Genomic DNA, 18,958 nt, shown 5'->3' with positions numbered 1-18,958 from the left:
AATTGATATCTATCATTAAAATAGTTTCAATATGACAGATCAACAAGGTAATTGTTAAGAAAAAAGAAGACAAATTCTCTTACCTAGTCAGAGAAATGTTTGAAAATGTTCTTTAGGTGATGAAAAAACACAGCAAAGCAACTGGCAAAAATGTTTAGGATGTTTCTACTTTACAATGGTGTTTTCACAGTATAAGGAAAGGTTTCAGATCCTTTTTTCAAAAAGTTTCTTTCTACTGTTTGTTTTATTTTCCCAAGAAGAGCACAGTATGGGCCAAAAGGAGGAGAGGACAGAACTTTATTTTTATTAAGCAACGTAAAGTCAAAGTTTGGGCTCACTTTCTGTTTCTAGTGCTTGCTAATTCTGCAATATTGGCAAGTTACTTAACTCTTTTTTTTGAAGTCTGAGTTTTTTTTCATGGATTGCTTATTGGAATTCAGTAGTGCATGCTTTATATATGACTAGTGTTATCCTGAGGAATAAATGACATAATGCGCATTGAGAAAGTTCAACACATGTCTGTCATATGTAACATTTATCAATATTAATTTGATCGCTGTGTTGGAGAGAACAGCATTTTCACAATAACTTCAACATTTACAAAAGTCCTAAGAACTGCGGTGAAATAAGTTTAGGAAACAATAAGTTTAAGACATAGGAACGATATATTGACTGTGAGTCTTTGGAGATATTTCAACTTCCAAGAATATATCAGAAACTTTGAGGAGAATAAGGAGGGTTTTCCAATTTTATTTGAAATCCTCTTGTAATCTAATGGCACTTATATGCCTCAGAATAAACTTTGAAAATATCACACATTTTATCTGTAGCAATCTAATTGGATGCCCCAAGTTGAGACTCTCATTGTATTAGTAGATAGTGTAGAGTGCTGTCAAAGTTACTCCAAAACTATGGGCCTAGATATTATTGCCCATTAATCTTAAAACCTATAGCTGCTATTCTTGATTGCAGAAGAAATTCTAATTTTTTAGCATGGCATTCATTGATTTTGATAGTACGGCCTTAACCTTTCCTATGTCTTTTCCAAGCATAACTAATGTCCCTTGAAAGCCCTAAGTGTCCATGGGTTTCTCATACTGTTTCCTATACCGATAAGGAATCCAAACTACTTTTGCCATCTGACAAAACCTACTCACCTCTCAAGAAATAGCTCAGGCAGCCACACCTCTAGGAAGCTCTCCCGATACCATTTTCTTCTAACATAGAACCTCTAAACTTTCATCACATTCTTTTTCATAGTTTAGCAATAGCAATTTATTAAAAATAATTATTATGTTGTGTCTGAACCCATTTCTCCTACTTCTTATAAATTCGAAAGAGAGCAAAATGTGTCTTTTTTATCTTTTTATCATAAAAATCTAACATGATGTCTGGCCCCTAGTAGGTGCTCAGAAAATTGACTTTGAAAAGCTGGAAACATTGGGAAAAAATATCAAATCACAGACCCTACTGCTGTGAGTTACAAGAAATACTTCCATATATGGAAGAGGGAAGAGAGAACTCCACTGTTACTGCTCTACTAAAGCCGAGATCTGCCTCAAGGCAGGTGACTGCAGGTGTACTTGCTGGCAGGTGGGGAGTGCATGTCAATCAAACTATGTAAGTTCATCTTAAATCCAAAGTGTATTTCTTAGTGCCTTGTCAGCAAGAGAACTGGGACAGTCACAGTTTCCTGAATAAACAGGGACACTCTTACTTTATGTGTATTGGGAAGATACGAATATAGCCTATATGTGGCATTTCATGACCAGCTTCTGTATTTAACAAATGCTGTGGATTAAAGTGGCCTCAAATTGCAGGGGAAAATGTACTATTCAATTCAAAGTAAAAAGTTATTTTTCTCTTATTTTTTTGTGGAACAACAACTACATTTAAACTGTTTTCAAATTGGCTGGGCTTTCTGGAGCTTCTATTACAATCAGGTAGAATATAAAGGCTGTTAGATTTCTGTGGAAGAGAAATAGTAAATTCTGTCCAATAAGTCAAATATAAAAATATTGAATACAAAATTGACATGAATGCTAGAATTTGGCATTTTAAAGACTAAATTTTAGCACAAAGCCTTCATATATGACTTCATCTGAGTTTAAATTCTTCCTCAAAGCAGAAATGAAAAGACTATCAACAATCATGTATGTCTAGAGATTTTGGTAAATGAACATTATCCAATTAAGGGAGAAAAAAGAAGCTGATGTTACAAATCTTGTTTATTTACTAGAAGGCGTATGTTTATTTTGTGATTCAAAGATTCATTAGTCTGAAAGACAAGCCTATCTGACCTGTTGATATTGTAATGATTTCACACAGGTTAAAAAACTGTTCTGAGAGAGAGCTATTATGGCAATGTTTCCCAACCCTTTTCAAGACTCTTGAAAGAAGGGAACCATATGAGATCCATCCACATGAATGGACTTACACAACCAGAGGGCAACCTCAGTGCACAAGGTACAAAGTTACTACAATTCAAGCAGAAAACTATAGTGATGAAGGATTTAGGGCCCCCAGAAAGGCTAGAAATTAAAGGATAGGAAATATCAGAAGGCTAAACACTCAAACGAGGGAGATCCTCATCTAAGTTTCAACTTCTATCAAATACCTGACTAATGCCTCAACTATATATGGATAAGAAATGTTGCAGAGAACCCAGTGAAAAGTAAAAAGCTAGAAGGTAAAGAAATCTGAGCAGGTATTTCAAAGGCTGCTCACCACAAGGGACAGTGATATTAGAACCCATTTAATTCCAATAAAGGCTGGATAAGCCCTTTGGATTTAACATTAAAACCACAAAGGGTCAGACACTTTAAAAACATTTAAAGACACAGATGTTTGTATGTTAAAGAAAGGAATAAAACATACTCTTCAAAGTAAACATGAGAAAGTTTGTATGGTTATGTTGTTCAGATATTTAAAGTCAGAAGTATTTCAAGAGGTAATTAAAGTTATTTCATAATGATAAAAAGATCATTCATCAGGAGAACATAAGAATCTTAAATATTATGCATAAGAAGCAGGTTTTCCCTGGAAGATGACTGGTTAGCCAGAGACGGGTAAGATTCCTCAAGGGAGGAACAACCTAAGACAGGCACAGTCTCAGGGGGGCCATCAGGTGAGAAATTGGGGATCAACAGAGGTGAGGCTTAGAACCTCACCCCCCTGTTTTGAGAGAAATCTTCTGCATCTGTGGATGTTTTATTGCCCTTGTCTAGCTTGGATTAACACATAGTCCACAGGCACACACCTGATCATCTACATTTGCTCTCTTACAACACTAAACTAAGTTTTCTACCTTTATCTTACATCTACCTACCACTTCAGCATTTTATTAAAAATAATAATAATAATAATAATAATAATAAAGGGAGAAATGTGGGTTCCACATATAAATCAAGTATAAAAATCAAATGAATATTCACATTTGACCTGATTGTTTATGGTCCATAATGCGTGATCAAAACCGAAAGTTTCTGTGATGACTGCCCTTGCACTGTTCACCATGTAAGAACTTATTCACTATGTAAGAATTTGTTCTCCATGTAAGAACTTGTTCATTATACTTTAGAAGATTGGAGACTGTTGAGAATTAGGCTTGGGGTTGATTAATGATTGTGCATTGAGTCCCCTATACAGAATTTTATTGTTGTTAACAACCACTTGATCAATAAACATAAGAAAAAAAAAAAAGAAGCAGGTTTTCTAAACACATGAAGAGAAAACAGAAAGGTAGAAACAGACCAATCTACAAGTTGAAGATTTTAACTCTCCTCTCTCAATCTCAATAAATGATAAGTTAAGTAGATAAAAATCAGTAAGGAAAAAGAAAAGATGAACATTATGAAGCAGCTTAATTGCTTTTTCTAGAACCTTACCCCTGACAACTGTAGAAAACAGATTCTTTTCAAGTGTACAAGGGAAGTTCATAAAGATGTACCATACCATTATTCAAGTATCAATACATTTCAAAAGGTGAAATCTATTATCACAACAGAATTCATTTAGAAATCAATAACAGTAAGATATCTAATTATCCCCAAATATGAAAATTAACACACTTTTAAACAATCATAGGTAAATAAATAAACAAATCACAAAAATATACCAAGAAAAGATTTGAAGTGAATAAAAATGAAAAATACCAAAATTTGTGTAATGTATCTGAAATGTTGCTTAGGAGAATATTTATAGTTTTTAGTTGTTATAATATAAAGGTAAAAGTGTTCAAAACCTATGAACTAAGTTCCCTCCTTAATAATAATACAAGAAAATGCTAAATCCAAATAAGTAGAAAGAAGGAAATAACAAATGTAAGAGAGAAACTGATAAAGTAGAAAACAGACAAAAGAGAGAAAATAATAGCATGTTTTATTAGCATGCTAACTTTTAATGCCAAACTCATGTTAGCAAAACATTAGCATGTAGAATCCAGGAATATATAAGAAGATAATATATCATTACAAATGGAGTTTATCCCTGCAATGCAAGCTGTGCTTAAAATTGAAAAATCAATCTACACAATTAACCATATTAACAGAGCAAAAGAGAAAAATTCCACCTACGAACAAGAAAGAAGCAAGGATGTCCACTCTTAAAACTTCTATTAAATATTAAAGTCCTAGGCCATATAATAAGGTAAGAAAAAATAATTGAAGATGTAAATATTAGAAATAAGAAATAAGATGGATGTTTTTCACATATAATATGCTCATTTTGGTAGAAAATCCAAAGTAATTCTACAAAACAAACAATAGACCTAATAAAGAACATATTTAATATGATGATAGGTAAAAGATCAATATACAAAATTAATTATAGTTATATACAGTATCAGTAAATAAGTGAAAAGTAGGATTAAAAATGAATAAATTAAATAATCAAACTAGTTAATGATATATTTAATGAAATCATGCATAACGTCTATCCTAAAAGGAACAAAACATTCTTATGAGAGATTTTAAAAGACCTAAATGAATGGAAATATATGCAATATTCATAAATTAAAAGACTCAGTATTGTTACCAACTTTCACCATATTTATCTACAAATACAATGCAACTCCAGTTAAAATCCTAAGTTATTTTTCTAGAAAAACCTGACAAGTTGATTCTAAAATTTATATGAAAGTTCAACAAATGATATGAAAAAGCCAAAACAATAAAAAAAAAACATAATTGTAGACATTACCATAGAGCTGCAGTAATCAAGACAGTGGTGTTAATATAAGGATAGACAGATAAATCAGAAAAATAGATGAGCGTGTCTAGAAACAGTCTCATTTCTGTATGGTCAATTAATTTTTAACATTGAAAAGCACCAATACATTTCAATGGGGAAAGGACACTTTTATATAAGTCATACTGAAACAAACAGATAACTATGTGGGGTGGGGAAAGAGGAAATGAGTCTCAATCTTTATCTTATCTCACAGACAAAAATTAACTGCAGATGGCTCATAGACCAAAATGTAAAATCTCAAACAATAAAGCTTCTAGAAGAAAACTAAGAGTTTTAGAAAACTAAGTGATTTGTAAAACTAAGTCACTTTTTTTGTGACTTTGGGGCAAACACAATTTCTTAGAGCAGACACACAAAATGCTAAGTATAAAAATGTAATAAATTGGATTTCATTGAAATTAAAAGGTGCTGCTTATCAAAGGTTATCAAAAATGAAAAGTGAAAAGGCAATCAATGGATAGGGAATAATTATTAATAGTACACATGTACCTGAAAAGTACCTTGCATGTGAAAGGGTAAAGAATTACTAGATACAGAAACACCAAAATCCCAATTAATGCAGACAAGATGCTTCACAAAAGAAGATATATGGGATGTATTCAGGACAGCGAACACATTAAAAGGAGTTCTTAATCAACAGGGAAATACAAATTAAAATGCTCAATATCTGAATGGCTAAAATTAAAGAATGAAATGACAAAATCTTGGTAAGGATATGGATCGGCTAGTGCTCTCATCCACTGCTGGTGGGAGTAAAATGATACAACCACTTTTGAAAACTGTTTGGCAGTTTCTTCTAAAGTTAAAAATATATTTACCTCTGATTCAGCTATTTTACTTTTCAGATTTTACCTACAACAGAAATGGACAAATATGCACACAAAGTGACTTGAATAAGAATATTCATGGCCTGGACCAGAAGAAGCAAATCCTCAAAGCAATACAACTGCCATTATTAGAGGAACTGATAAACTAAATTGTGGTATATTTAATTTAAGCAGTATTAAAGAAAAAAATTCATAGTTACATATTTAACTACATGGATGAATTTCCAAAATATGATGGTAAGTGACAGAGCCACTTGTAAAAGGTCTCACAAAATCAAATACTACATATTATATTATTTTATTTACATGAATTTCAAGAAAAAATTTGCTAGAAGGGGTGATACACTCAGGAAAGTAGTAGTCCTCTGTGGGGATGAGGTCTGACTTAAAGGAAGTATCAGTGAACATTCTGAGATGATGGGAATATTTTATGTTTTGATTGGAATGGCTGATATACAGGTGCAAGAATGTAACAAAATTTATCTAATCATACACTTAGGATCTCCGAATTTCACCATATGTAAGTTTCATCTCAATTAACAAATTTTCAACCATGATACGGAATGATCTTTGAAAGAAAATTAAGTTCAGCTGCAGAAAAATGAATTTACAGCTATTTTGACACCTTGATACTCACTTTGTACAAACACACAAACACACTCAAATTCCTCTAACTAGTACATTACCCAAAGAAAGTAATTATTTTTAAGTACAAGAGAGGAAAACATGCTAATGATACTTTCTGAGATGTGTGAAAAGCAGTGTTTTTTATATTTTGATTTTTTCTTGTCACTTAAAAAATTTGCATTTAAAGTATGTTTTATGTTCTGTCAAATTCTGTTTATCTAATAAAAATGTTTTAAATACAGAGAGCTGTAAATGAACAGCACTAATTCCTTTTTATTTTTACATGTTTTTTGCCAGTCTCTGTGCAAGTTGATATTTAACATCTAAAGTTAAAAGGAATGCACAAAAATTTACTACATCTCCAAAAAAAAAAGAATAAAGAATTAGTTTTATTTTCAAAATATGGAAAAATGTCAGAACATATTGTTCATTTACAAATCAAAAACAACATATTCACACTTTCTCTTTTAGTAAAATTATTAAAATTTGTGTTTTTGCTCAAAAAATATTAATGGAGTAAGTTTAGGAGTTAGGCCTATTTTCTCTCAGGAATACAGGCTGTACCACTGGTACCAGTATTTCATTTTGCAAAGGCATTATTTCATACAAATGCATTTAATAATCCTGAAAAAAACTGTTTTTAGTTTGAAGGAAAACAGTCAAATTTGACAATGTGGACACATTTCTCTTTGGAAAATGGCAAGACAGGGTTATGTATTTTCCTGCCTGGTAGGCATTCCCTAAACCCCACAAGAAATATCATATACTTCCTTGATACTTATACATATGTTCCAGACTTGGTGAGAAATGCAAAGACTCAATGCCAAAATTACTAAACTTTTCATTCCACATTTTAAATTCTAGACATCACTAGCCAACAAGAGGAGGAACTACTCTCTGTGATCCCATTTCATATTTCTCTGCATGACTAAGCCATGCTCACCCTACTTTTTCATATTATGTATTAATACCCTGATTAAGTTGTAAAAGTTACAATAGGTCTCACAAAATCAAAAGACTATAGGGTCACTTTGGTAACATAAATAGGTGATGGAATTTGGATGTAGATAACAGAGAGTGGCGGTGAGGATGGCAAATTGGAGAGAACACTCTATACAGGCAGCAGCCACCCAGCTCAGCACAGTGCTTCTAGAACGTCTGCCTTTTTCTTTAAAGCATTTTCACAAGCAGAATATCCACATTTTTATGCAAAATCTTTGATGTTGAAAATAAAGATTCAAAACATTTCGATGGCATGCAAGGTGAAGAATCTACCTAGTGACTCAAAGTAATCTGTGGGTTAACAGTTTAAGTTTACACCTTGTGAAATAAAGGCATACTTCTTAATTTATCTCACCTGCAGTATAGTAAGTTGGGGATTTTTAACACTTCTCTTTTTAATGGCAAAAAAAAAAAAAAAGGCATGGAGACACCCAAGGAGTTAAGTTCATCATACAGCTACACGTAGATCCTATACTCCAATCTTCTGATTTTTAATACAATGGCCTTTTCTTTAAAGCACTGAACTAGGGAGTTAATCTTTCAAAGATGACAAATAATAAAGAGCAAGTTCAGGTGAGGGAGCAAAGGTAGGTATAGGCAAAGTCTGTTTCCTATTCCCACTCTTTCCCTTTGGGTTTCACTGCCTCCAATCATTTCGTACCGCTCTTTTTTCCCTATACTCATCTTGCCCTAGACTCCACGGCTTAAAAATGAAGGTGGTAAGCAAAGTCCTGCAAAGAAATAAGACACTTAGAATAACTGGGCATAATTTGCGCTTTAAAATAGAATCGAGGAGAAGGTAAATAGTTAACTAGACCAAGTTGGATAATTTTTAAATTGGCGGCATCTACAGCCCAGATGGTAGCTGGCAGAGAGGTTTACAGAGCCAACCCGGGGTATGGGTGCCTTCCGTCTATGTCAGCGGCTATCGGCTGCATTCTAGTCTGAGACTGAGGGATACTTGCGTGATTTGAGATAGAAAGATTTTAAGAGGTCCCCTTAAGCTATTGTGCTTTTTCCTTCTTTATAACCTTTAAAACTAGAGAAGAAAATAGAGACAATGGCAGAGAATTTTACGTAATGACTCTTTTATGTTTAATTCCAAAGCCTCATGGTACCCTAATCTTAACAAGTATCATATTACACCTATTCTTAGTTGTTCTAAGGTAAGAGGTTCTGAGAAAATTCTGGTATGTGCGATATGCCAAGAAAAAGTAGTGCTTAACACATGTCACTGCTAATAGTTGCTACTATAAAGATAAGTGATTTTGCATTTACTACCTAGCTGGGAATTTTAGTTTATGGTTTCAGGGAAATGACAATGAAATTCAATCCAATTATTAGGAAACATGTCTGTTCTGTTTCTTCTCTTCCTCCTTTTTAACTACATATGGGTCATGAGATTGTAAGGGTCCTTCTTCCATACATATGCTTATGAGGCTAACCATATGGTGTGCTATTGGTTGTCCAGTGAAGCACATGTTTTCTCTAGGATATGATAAACAAACCTCAATCCATCAAATAATCTCCTTCCAAAGCTTTTAACAAAAGGTATCACAAGGTTTCAAATGTATCTTCACATCATTGGTAAAACCTCACACTACCAAGTCCAGGTATATTCTCACCAGTTTCTCCATTTATATAGATGTAATCCAAAATAAATGTGACTGGGCTTTACAGGCATTGCTTAGACGTGAGAATGGAGAGATGTCAACATCATGTCTGGGACACAGATAGTTACGTGTGTGTGTGTGTATGTATACACACTATGTATATTATATATAATTTTCCTATTTTTGTTTAAGCAAAAGTAGTAACTGTAGCCAAGTAGAAGACTGGGAAGGGTGTGGGGATGACAGTAGTTCACTTCTGCTCTCTGACAAGAATGATGCAACATGTCAATATCTGTGTTTTCAGCAACTTAATCACCTACAGAAGCCATAATGACTGCATTAATTATTTTCTGAAACTGATGAAAATATTTTCTTGGCTTGATGAAAATATACAGCCACCAAGGAAAAGCATTCTTTTCTTGTACCAAGGGGACTGAAAGCAAATGAAGCCTTTCTAAGCAAGGAGAAATGTGACCCAAGTTAACAGCTACCTCAGAAATTATCATCTGTCTATCAAACAACAACAATATATACACTGTCAACACAGGGAAAAAATAATGCTCTTCCATAGCTGAGATTCTCAACCCTGGCAGGGACTGTGCGCACCAAAATAGAAACAAAATGTTCTTTAAAAGTAAACCATCTCTTGAGTTGCAAATTCACTAATTATTAGAATGGCACAACTAAAGCAGTTAAGCTACGGTAGATATTTCAGATTATGCCTGTACAATTCAAATTATTTTGCAATATTATTAGTTTATGTATAATATGGACAAATTTACTATAACATGCATACTAAATACTATCTTCTAATGCCATGCTAAAGAGCGTCTCATACAGCAAGGATTTGGTAAGTATTAAGTCTCTCTACCTTTCCAAAGATATAACCACAAAATATCTTTATGTAGGAGGGAATAAGGGGTTATGTTCCTTCTCTTTGATTTGTCCATTTTTAATTCAAGTGTTGAAAGTCAACTCTTTTCAAGGTTTTTTTTCTTATACTTTAATGTCATTTGGCAGTATCTCAAATATTACAAGTCAATTAGAAAACATTTATCAGGTCTCTACACTCAGTCTGATATTTGCCAGTTATTGGTAAATGTAGACATATAATATGAATTTCTTCCCTTAGGCAGCTTTCAAACTATCTAGAAAGACAAAATGCAGCAGACAGCACAGGAGAAAATGTACCATAAGAGTAACAGCTAACTTTGCACCATGCCAGAAATTTATAGAAAGGGATGCATCAGCCACCAAAACAAATAAATGGGCTACATTACTATTTACTGCTCTAACACTTGTTTGTTCTTGCACTCTAGTCTTTGACAATGGTTATTTTACTGAGGGCACAAGACCTGAAGTCATGTGAATGAAAAGTAGATTAACTAGATTGTCTGTGGAATGAAGGCAAGTAAATTTTCCTTCCATTTTTTTGCATAGATTATTGACTAAATTAGGTGGAGGGGAGCTTTTTTCTTGCACATAATGCTGATGAAGATATTTCACAAATGATTGCTCTGGCTTTCCTAAGAATAGTTTGCAAAAAATAATGAAGCATCCAGAAAAATCTTTCAGTCTTAAAAATCACACATTAAAATTATCAAGCATTTGGGGAAAATGGGGTTGGGTATACCTTTCTAAACACAACCAATGAACAAAAATAATAATAAAAGTTATTTAAAATACTGTACTTTTAAAAGAGATGTGGTAAATTACTAAAATGTAAAGAAATACTATTATAAATAAATTTATTAAAAAAATTAAAAGGTATAGATATTTTGATGAAAAGTAGATATAATGAAGGGTTGAAACAGCTAATTATGGAGATAAGGTGAAATGTACAAAGATGGGGAAGTGCAGTGACATACTTGAGACACAGCTCACGGCCAAACTAACCCAGGAGGGCTATGGGCACATGGATAGTATCCAGTCCCTCTGCTCCTTGCTTCACTGAGCTTTGTTAGTATACTTTGCAATCAGGTCTTCTTACTCGATGCTAAAAATCAGTAACTTGCTGGAATAGTTGTTTAGGAACCACTGTGACTTCTATATAAAGCTGAAGGCATTTCATAAATGAAATAAGTCAGGAAGTAAAGACAAATACTGCATGGTATCTCTTTTTAAAAATTTTTATTAAGATTTCATTGATATACACTCTTATGAAGATTTTACAGGGAAAACAATGTGGTTCCTACATTCACCCATATTGTCGAGTCCCCCACCATACCCATTGCAGTCACTGTCCATCAGTGTAGTAAGATGCCACAGAGTCACTATTTGCCTACTCTGTGTTACACTGCTTTCCACCTAATCCTCCCAATACCATGTGTGTCAATCATAATACCCCTCAATCTCCTCCCCACCTCCCCACCCCTACCCTTTGGTAACCGCTATTCCCTTCTTGGAGTCTGTGAGTCTGCTGTTGTTTTGTTCCTTCAGTTTTGCTTCCTTGTTATACTCCACAGATGAAGGAAATCATTTGGTACTTGTCATTCTCTGCCTGGCGTATTCACTGAGCATAATATCCTCCAGCTCCATTCATGTTGTTGCAAATGGTGAGATTTCTTTCTTTCTTATGACTGAATAGTATTTCATTGTGTGTAAGTACCACATCTTCTTTAGCCATTCATCTACTGATGGACACTTAGGCTGCTTCCATATCTTGGCTATTGTAAATAGTGCTGCAATAAACAGAGGGGTGCATATGTCTTTTTGAATTTGAGAAATTACATTCCTTGGGTAAATTTCCAGGAGAAGAATTCCCAGGTCAAATGGTATTTCTATTTTTAGTTTTATGAGGAACCTCCATATTGCTTTCCACAATGGTTGAACTAGCTTACATTCCCACCAGCAGGGTAGGAGGGTTCCCCTTTCTCTGCATCCTCGTCAGCATTTGTTGTTCTTAGTCTTTTCGATGCTGGCCACCCTTACTGGTGTGAGGTGATATCTCATTGTGGTTTTAATTTGCATTTCCCTGATGATTAGTGATATGGAGCATCTTTTCATGTGCCTGTTGTCCATCTGAATTTCTTCTTTGGAGAATTGTTTGTTCATATCCTCTGCCCATTTTTTAATAGAGTTATTTGCATTTTGTTGTTGAGGTGTGTGTTTTTTATATATTTTGGATGTTAACCCCTTGTTGGATATGTCACTTACAAATATAATATCCCATACTGTATGATGTCTTTCTGTTCTGCTGATGGTGTTCTTTGCTGTACAGAAGCTTTTTCACTTGGTATAGTCCCATGAATTCATTTTTGCTTTTGTTTCCTTTGCCCAAGGAGATGCGTTCAGGAGAAAGTTGCTCATGTTTATATTCAGGAGAATTTTGCCTATGTTGCCTTCTAAGAGTTTTATGATTTCATGATTTACATTCAGGTCTTTGATCCATTTTGAGTTCACTTTTCTGTATGGTGTTAGACAATAATCTAGTTTCATTCTCTTGCATGTAGCTGTCCTGTTTTGCCAAAACCAGTTCTTGAAGAGGCTGTCATTTCCCCATTGTACATCCATGGCTCCTTTATCATGTATTAATTGACCATATATGCTTGCATTTATATCTGGGCTTTCTATCCTATTCCATTGATCTACGGTTCTGTTCTTGTGCCTATACCAAATTGTCTTGATCACTGTGGCTTTGTAGTAGAGTGTGAAGTTGGGGAGTGTAATCCCCCCAGCTTTACTCTTCCTTCTCAGGATTGCTTTGGCTATTTAGGGTCTTTTGTGGTTTCATAAGAATTTCAGAACTATTTGCTCTAGTTCGTTGGAGAATGCTATTGGTATTTGGATAGGGATTGCATTGAATCTGTAGATTGCTTTAAGCAGGATGGCCATTTTGATGATATTAATTCTTCCTATTCATGAGCACGGCATGTGTTTCCATTTTTGGGTATCTTCTTTCATTTCTCTCATGAGTATCTTGCAGTTTTGAGATTATAGGTCATTCACTTCCTTGGTTAGGTTTATTCCTAGGTATTTTATTCTTTTTGATGCAACCGTGAATGAAATTGTTTTCCTGATTTCTCTTTCTGCTAGTTTATCATTAGTGTATAGGAATGCAACAGATTTCTGTGTATTAATTTTATATCCTACAACTTTGCTGAATTCAAATATTAGATCTAATAGTTTGGGAGTGGATTCTTTAGGGGTTTTTATGCACTATATCATGTCATCTGCAAACTAAGAGTTTAACTTCTTTCATGCCAATCTGAATACCGTTTATTTCTTTGTGTTGTCTGATTGCCACGGCGAGGCACTCCAGAACTATGTTGAGTAAAAGTGGAGACAGTGGGCATCCTTGTCTTGTTCCCAATCTTAAAGGAAAGGCTTTCAGCTTCTCACTGTTAAGTATAATGTTGGCTATGGGTTGTCATGGCCTTTATTATGTTGAGGTACTTGCCCTCTATACTCATTTTGTTGAGAGTTTTTATCATGAATGGATGTTGAATTTTGTGAAATGGTTTTTAGGCATCTATGGTGATGATTATGTGGTTTTTGTCCTTCTGTCCTTCTGTCCTTCTGTTTGTTGATGTGGTGGATGATTTTGATGGATTTTCAAATGTTGTACAATCTTTGCATCTCTGGAATAAATACTACTTGATTATGATGGATGATCTTTTTGATGTATTTTTGAATTCGGTTTGCTAATATTTTTATGAGTATTTTTACATCTATATCAGGGATATTGGTCTATAGTCTTCTTTTTTTGTGGTGTCTTTGCCTGGTTTTGTTATCAGAGTGATGCTGGCCTCATAGAATGTGTTTGGAAGTATTCCCTCTTCTTCTACTTTATGGAAAACTTTAAGGAAGATGGGTATGAAGTCTTCATTAAATATTTGATAAAATTCAGCGATGAAAGGACACCATCAATAGAACAAAAAGGTACCTTACAGTACGGGAGAATATTTTCGTAAATGACAGATCCGATAAAGGCTTGACATCCAAAATATATAAAGAGCTCATGCTCCTCAACAAACAAAAAGCAAATAATCCAATTAAAAAATGGGCAGAGGAGATGAACAGACAGTTCTCCAAAGAAGAAATTCAGATGGCCAACAGACACATGAAAAGATGCTCCACATCCCTAGTCATCAGAGAAATGCAAATTAAAACCACTATGAGATATCACCTCACACCAGTAAGGATGGCCACCATCCAAAAGACAAACAACAACAAATGTTGGCGAGGTTGTGGAGAAAGGGGAACCCTCCTACACTGCTGGTGGGAATGTAAGTTAGTTCAACCATTGTGGAAAGCAATATGGAGGTTCCTCAAAATGTTCAAAATAGACTTACCATTTGACCCAGGAATTCCACTTCTAGGAATTTACCCTAAGGATGCAGCACTCCATTTTGAAAAAGACAGATGCACCCCTATGTTTATCGCAGCACTATTTACAATAGCCAAGATATGGAAGCAACCTAAGTGTCCATCAGTAGATGAATGGATAAAGAAGAGGTGGTACATATACACAATGGAATATTATTCAGCCATAAGAAGAAAGCAAATCCTACCATTTGCAACAACATGGATGGAGCTAGAGGGTATTATGCTCAGTGAAATAAGCCAAGCGGAGAAAGACAAATACCAAATGATTTAACTCATATGTGGAGTATAAGAACAAAAGAAAAACTGAAGGAAGAAAACAGCAGCAGAATCACAGAACCCAAGAATGGACTAACAGTTACCAAAGGGAAAGAGACTGGGGAGAATGGGAGGGTGGGGAGAATGGGAGGGTAGGGAGGGATAAGGGTGGAGAAGAAGAAAGGGGGTATTATGATTAGCATGTATAATGTAGGGGGTGGGGGAAAGGGGAGAGCTTTGCAACACAGAGAAGACAAGTAGTGATTCTACAACATCTTACTATGCTGATGGACAGTGACTGTAATGGGGTTTTTGGGGGGGACTTGGGGTAGGGGAAAGCCTAGTAAACATAATGTTTTTCAAAAAAATAAAAAATAAAAATAAATTTAAAAAGCAATGAAATCTAAAAAAAATAATAATAATTCAGCGATGAATCCATCTGGTACAGGAGTTTTGTTCTTAGGTAGATTTTTGTTACCAATTCAATTTTGTTCCTGATCATTGGTCTGTTCAGATTTTCTGTTTCTTTCTGGGTCAGCCTTGATAGGTTCTATTTTTCTATAAAGTTACCCATTTCTTCTAGGTTATCCAGTTTGTTAGCATGTAATTTTTCATAGTATTCTCTAACAATTCTTTGTCTGTAATGATTTTTCCTGTCTCATTTCTGATTCCATTCATGTGTATAAACTCTGTTTTTTTCTTGATAAGTCTGGCTAAGGGTTTATCTATTTTGTTTATTTTCTCAAAAAACCAGCTCTTGCTTTCATTGATTCTTTCTATTGTTTTATTCTTTTCAATTTTATTTATTTCTGCTCTAATCTTTATTATGCCCCTCCTATTGACTTTGGCCTCATTTGTTTTTCTGTTTCTAGTTTCATTAATTGTGAGTTTAGACTGCTCATATGGGATTGTTCTTTCCTGAGGAGGCCCGTATTGATACATACTTCCCTGTTAGTACAACCTTTGCTGTATCCCACAGATTTTGCAGTGTTGAATTATTGTTGTCATTCGTCTCCATATATTGCTTGATCTCTGTTTGAATTTGGTCATTAATCCATTAGTTATTTAGGAGCATGTTGCGAAGCCTCCGTGTGTTTGTGGAATTTTTCATTTTCTTTGCTTAATTTATTTCTAGTTTCATACCTTTGTGGTCTGAGAATCTGGTTGGTACAATTTCAATTCTTTTGAATTTACTGGGGCTCTTTTTGTGGCCTAGTATATGATCTTTTCTTGAGAATGTTCCATGTGCACTTGAGAAGAATGTGTATCCTAATGCTTTTGGGTGGAGAGTTCTGTAAATGTCTGTAAGTGCGTATGTTCTAATGTGTTGTTCAATTCCTCTGTCTCCTTATTTGTTTTCTGTCTGGTTGATCTGTCCTTTGAATTGAGTAGAGTGTTCATCTCCTAGAATGAATGCATTGCATTCCATTTCCCCTTTTAATTCTGTTAGTATTTGTTTCACATATGTAGGTGCTCCTGTGTTGGGTACATAGATATTTATAATGGTTATATCATCTTGTTGGATTGACCCCTTTATCATCATACAATGTCCTTCTTTGTCTATTGTAACTTTCTTTGTTTTGAAGTCTATTTTGTCTGATACAAGTATTGCAACTCCTGCCTTTTTCTCCCTATTAGTTGCATGAAATATCTTTTCCATCCCTTCACTTTCAGTCTGTGTATGTCTTTGGGTTTGAAGTGAGTCTGTTTTAGTCAGCATATAGTTGGGTCTTCTTTTTTCTGCATTCAATGACTCTGTGTCTTTTGATTGGTGCATTCAGACCAGTACATTTAGGGTAATTATCAACAGGTATGTACCTATTGCCATTGAAGGCTTTAGATTTGTGGTTACCAAAAGTTCAAGAATTACTTCCTTACTATCTAAGAGTCTAACTTAACTCACTTAGTATGCTATTAAAAACACAATCAAAAGGTTCCCTTCTATTTTCTCCTCCTTTTTCTTCCTCCTCCATTCTTCATATATTAGGTATCATATTCTGTACTCTTTGATTATCCCTTGACTGACTTTGTGGGTAGTTGATTTAATTTTGCATTTGCTTAGTAATTAATTGTTCTACTTTCTTTAGTGTGTGGTTTTATTACCTCTGGTGACAGCTATTTAGCCTTAGGAACACTTCCATCTATAGTAGTCCCTCCAAAATTCACTGTAAAGATGGTTTGTGGGAGGTAAATTCTCTCAGCTTTTGCTTATCGGGAAATTGTTTAATCCCTCCTTCAAACTTAAATGATAACCTTTCTGGGTAGAATATTTTTGGTTCGAGGCCCTTCTGCTTCATTGCATTAAATATATCATGCCATTCCCTTCTGGCCTATAAGGTTTCTGTTGAGAAGGCTGATGATAGCCTGATGGGTTTTTCATTGTATGTGACCTTTTCTCTCTCTGGCTGCTTTTAATAGTCTGTCCTTATCCTTGATCTTTGCCATTTTAATTATTATATGTCTTGGTGTTGTCTTCCTTGGGTCCCTAGGGGGATATCTGTGCATCTCCATGGTCTGAGAGACTATATCCTTCCCCAGATTGGGGAAGTTTTCAACAATTACCTCCTCTAAGACACTTTCTATCCCTTTTTCTCTCTCTCCTTCTTCTGGTAACCCTGTAATATGAATATTGTTCCATTTGAATTGATCATACAGTTCTCTCAATATTCTTTCATTCCTAGAGATCCTTTTTCTCTCTGTGTTTCAGCTTCTTTGTATTCCTCTTCTCTAATTTCTATTTCATTTATTGTCTCCACCATATCCAATCTTCTTTTAATACCCTCTGTTGTATTCTGTAAAGATTGGATCTCCATCCTGAATTTGTTCCTGAGTTCTTAAATATTTTTCTGTACCTCATGTTTTTAATTTTTACTTTGAAATCTCACTCAGGAAGATTGAAGAGTTCAGTTTCACTTGACCCTTTTTTATGGTGTTTGTGGGATTTTGGTTTGAGCCACATTCCTTTGAAGTTTCTTATTTGTATGTGGTGCCCTCTAGTACCCAGAAGGTCTACTCTCTGGAGCTGCTTAGCCCCTTGAGTGATGTTGAGGTTCTCAGAGGAGCAGTGCTGGTACCTTGGAGGGGAAAAGAGCTGTCTCCTGCTTCTCGGCTGCTCTGCCTGTCTCCACTGCCAGAACCAATTGGCCAAATACACAGATGTAAGTCTCTATACTTTGCATTTGCAGCTGATGTAGGACACACATCCCTCTGACTGGCCTGACTCCAGGGCAGGGGCTGCTATTTTGTGAGCCATGTGCAGAATGGCCAGGAGGAAGGCACAGCAGGCTGAGTATCATGGTGGGGGGCCTTGGATAGCCAGCCAGTGGGATGGCCTGCATAGTCAGCCAGTGGGATGGAACACCTGAAGCTCTTAAAAGTTCCCAACCTGCTGGGCAAAGTGAGCCCAGACAATTTTGTCTACTGTCCTTTCTCCTGAGCAGTAAACTCTGTGCAATCTTTGCCCCTTTAGCAGGGCTCTCACTGTTAGGAAGTCTCTCTGACTTCACATCTTTCTTTTGTCCCATAGCAGCTGCATATGGATCCATTTTCCACAAGTGGCTGGAATCTCAGTCTCTCCAGGTATTCCACCTGTCTCAGCTTTCCAACCCTACTAATCACCAAAGCGCCATGCAATGTAGGTTCGTGCTCCCAGAGCAGATCTCCAGGGCTAGGTGTTCAGCAGTCCCAGGCCTCTATTCTCTTCCCACTCTGTTTCTCGTCCTTCTGCTGGTGAGTTGGATTGGGGCAAGGGCTTGGGTCCCACCAGATCACAGCTTTGGTACATTACCCTGTTCCATGAGGTCTGTTCTTTTTCCAGGTGTATGCAGTCTAATACAGCCTTCTTTCCTGTTTCTCCTTCAGTATTAGTTGTATTAATCATATTTTCCTATTTTATGTGGTTTTGGGAGGAGGTTTCTGTCTTACCTCTCACACCACCATCTGTGTCCTGACCATGGGGACATCTACATGCACGGTATCTCTTACATGTGTAAACTAACAACAAAAATATGAAACTCATAGAAACAGAGAGTACAATGGTGGTTGCCAGGGCTGGAA

Source organism: Manis pentadactyla, chromosome 2 (assembly GCF_030020395.1).
Source record: "Manis pentadactyla isolate mManPen7 chromosome 2, mManPen7.hap1, whole genome shotgun sequence".
Taxonomy (NCBI): domain Eukaryota; kingdom Metazoa; phylum Chordata; class Mammalia; order Pholidota; family Manidae; genus Manis; species Manis pentadactyla.
This window is presented reverse-complemented; position numbering follows the sequence as displayed.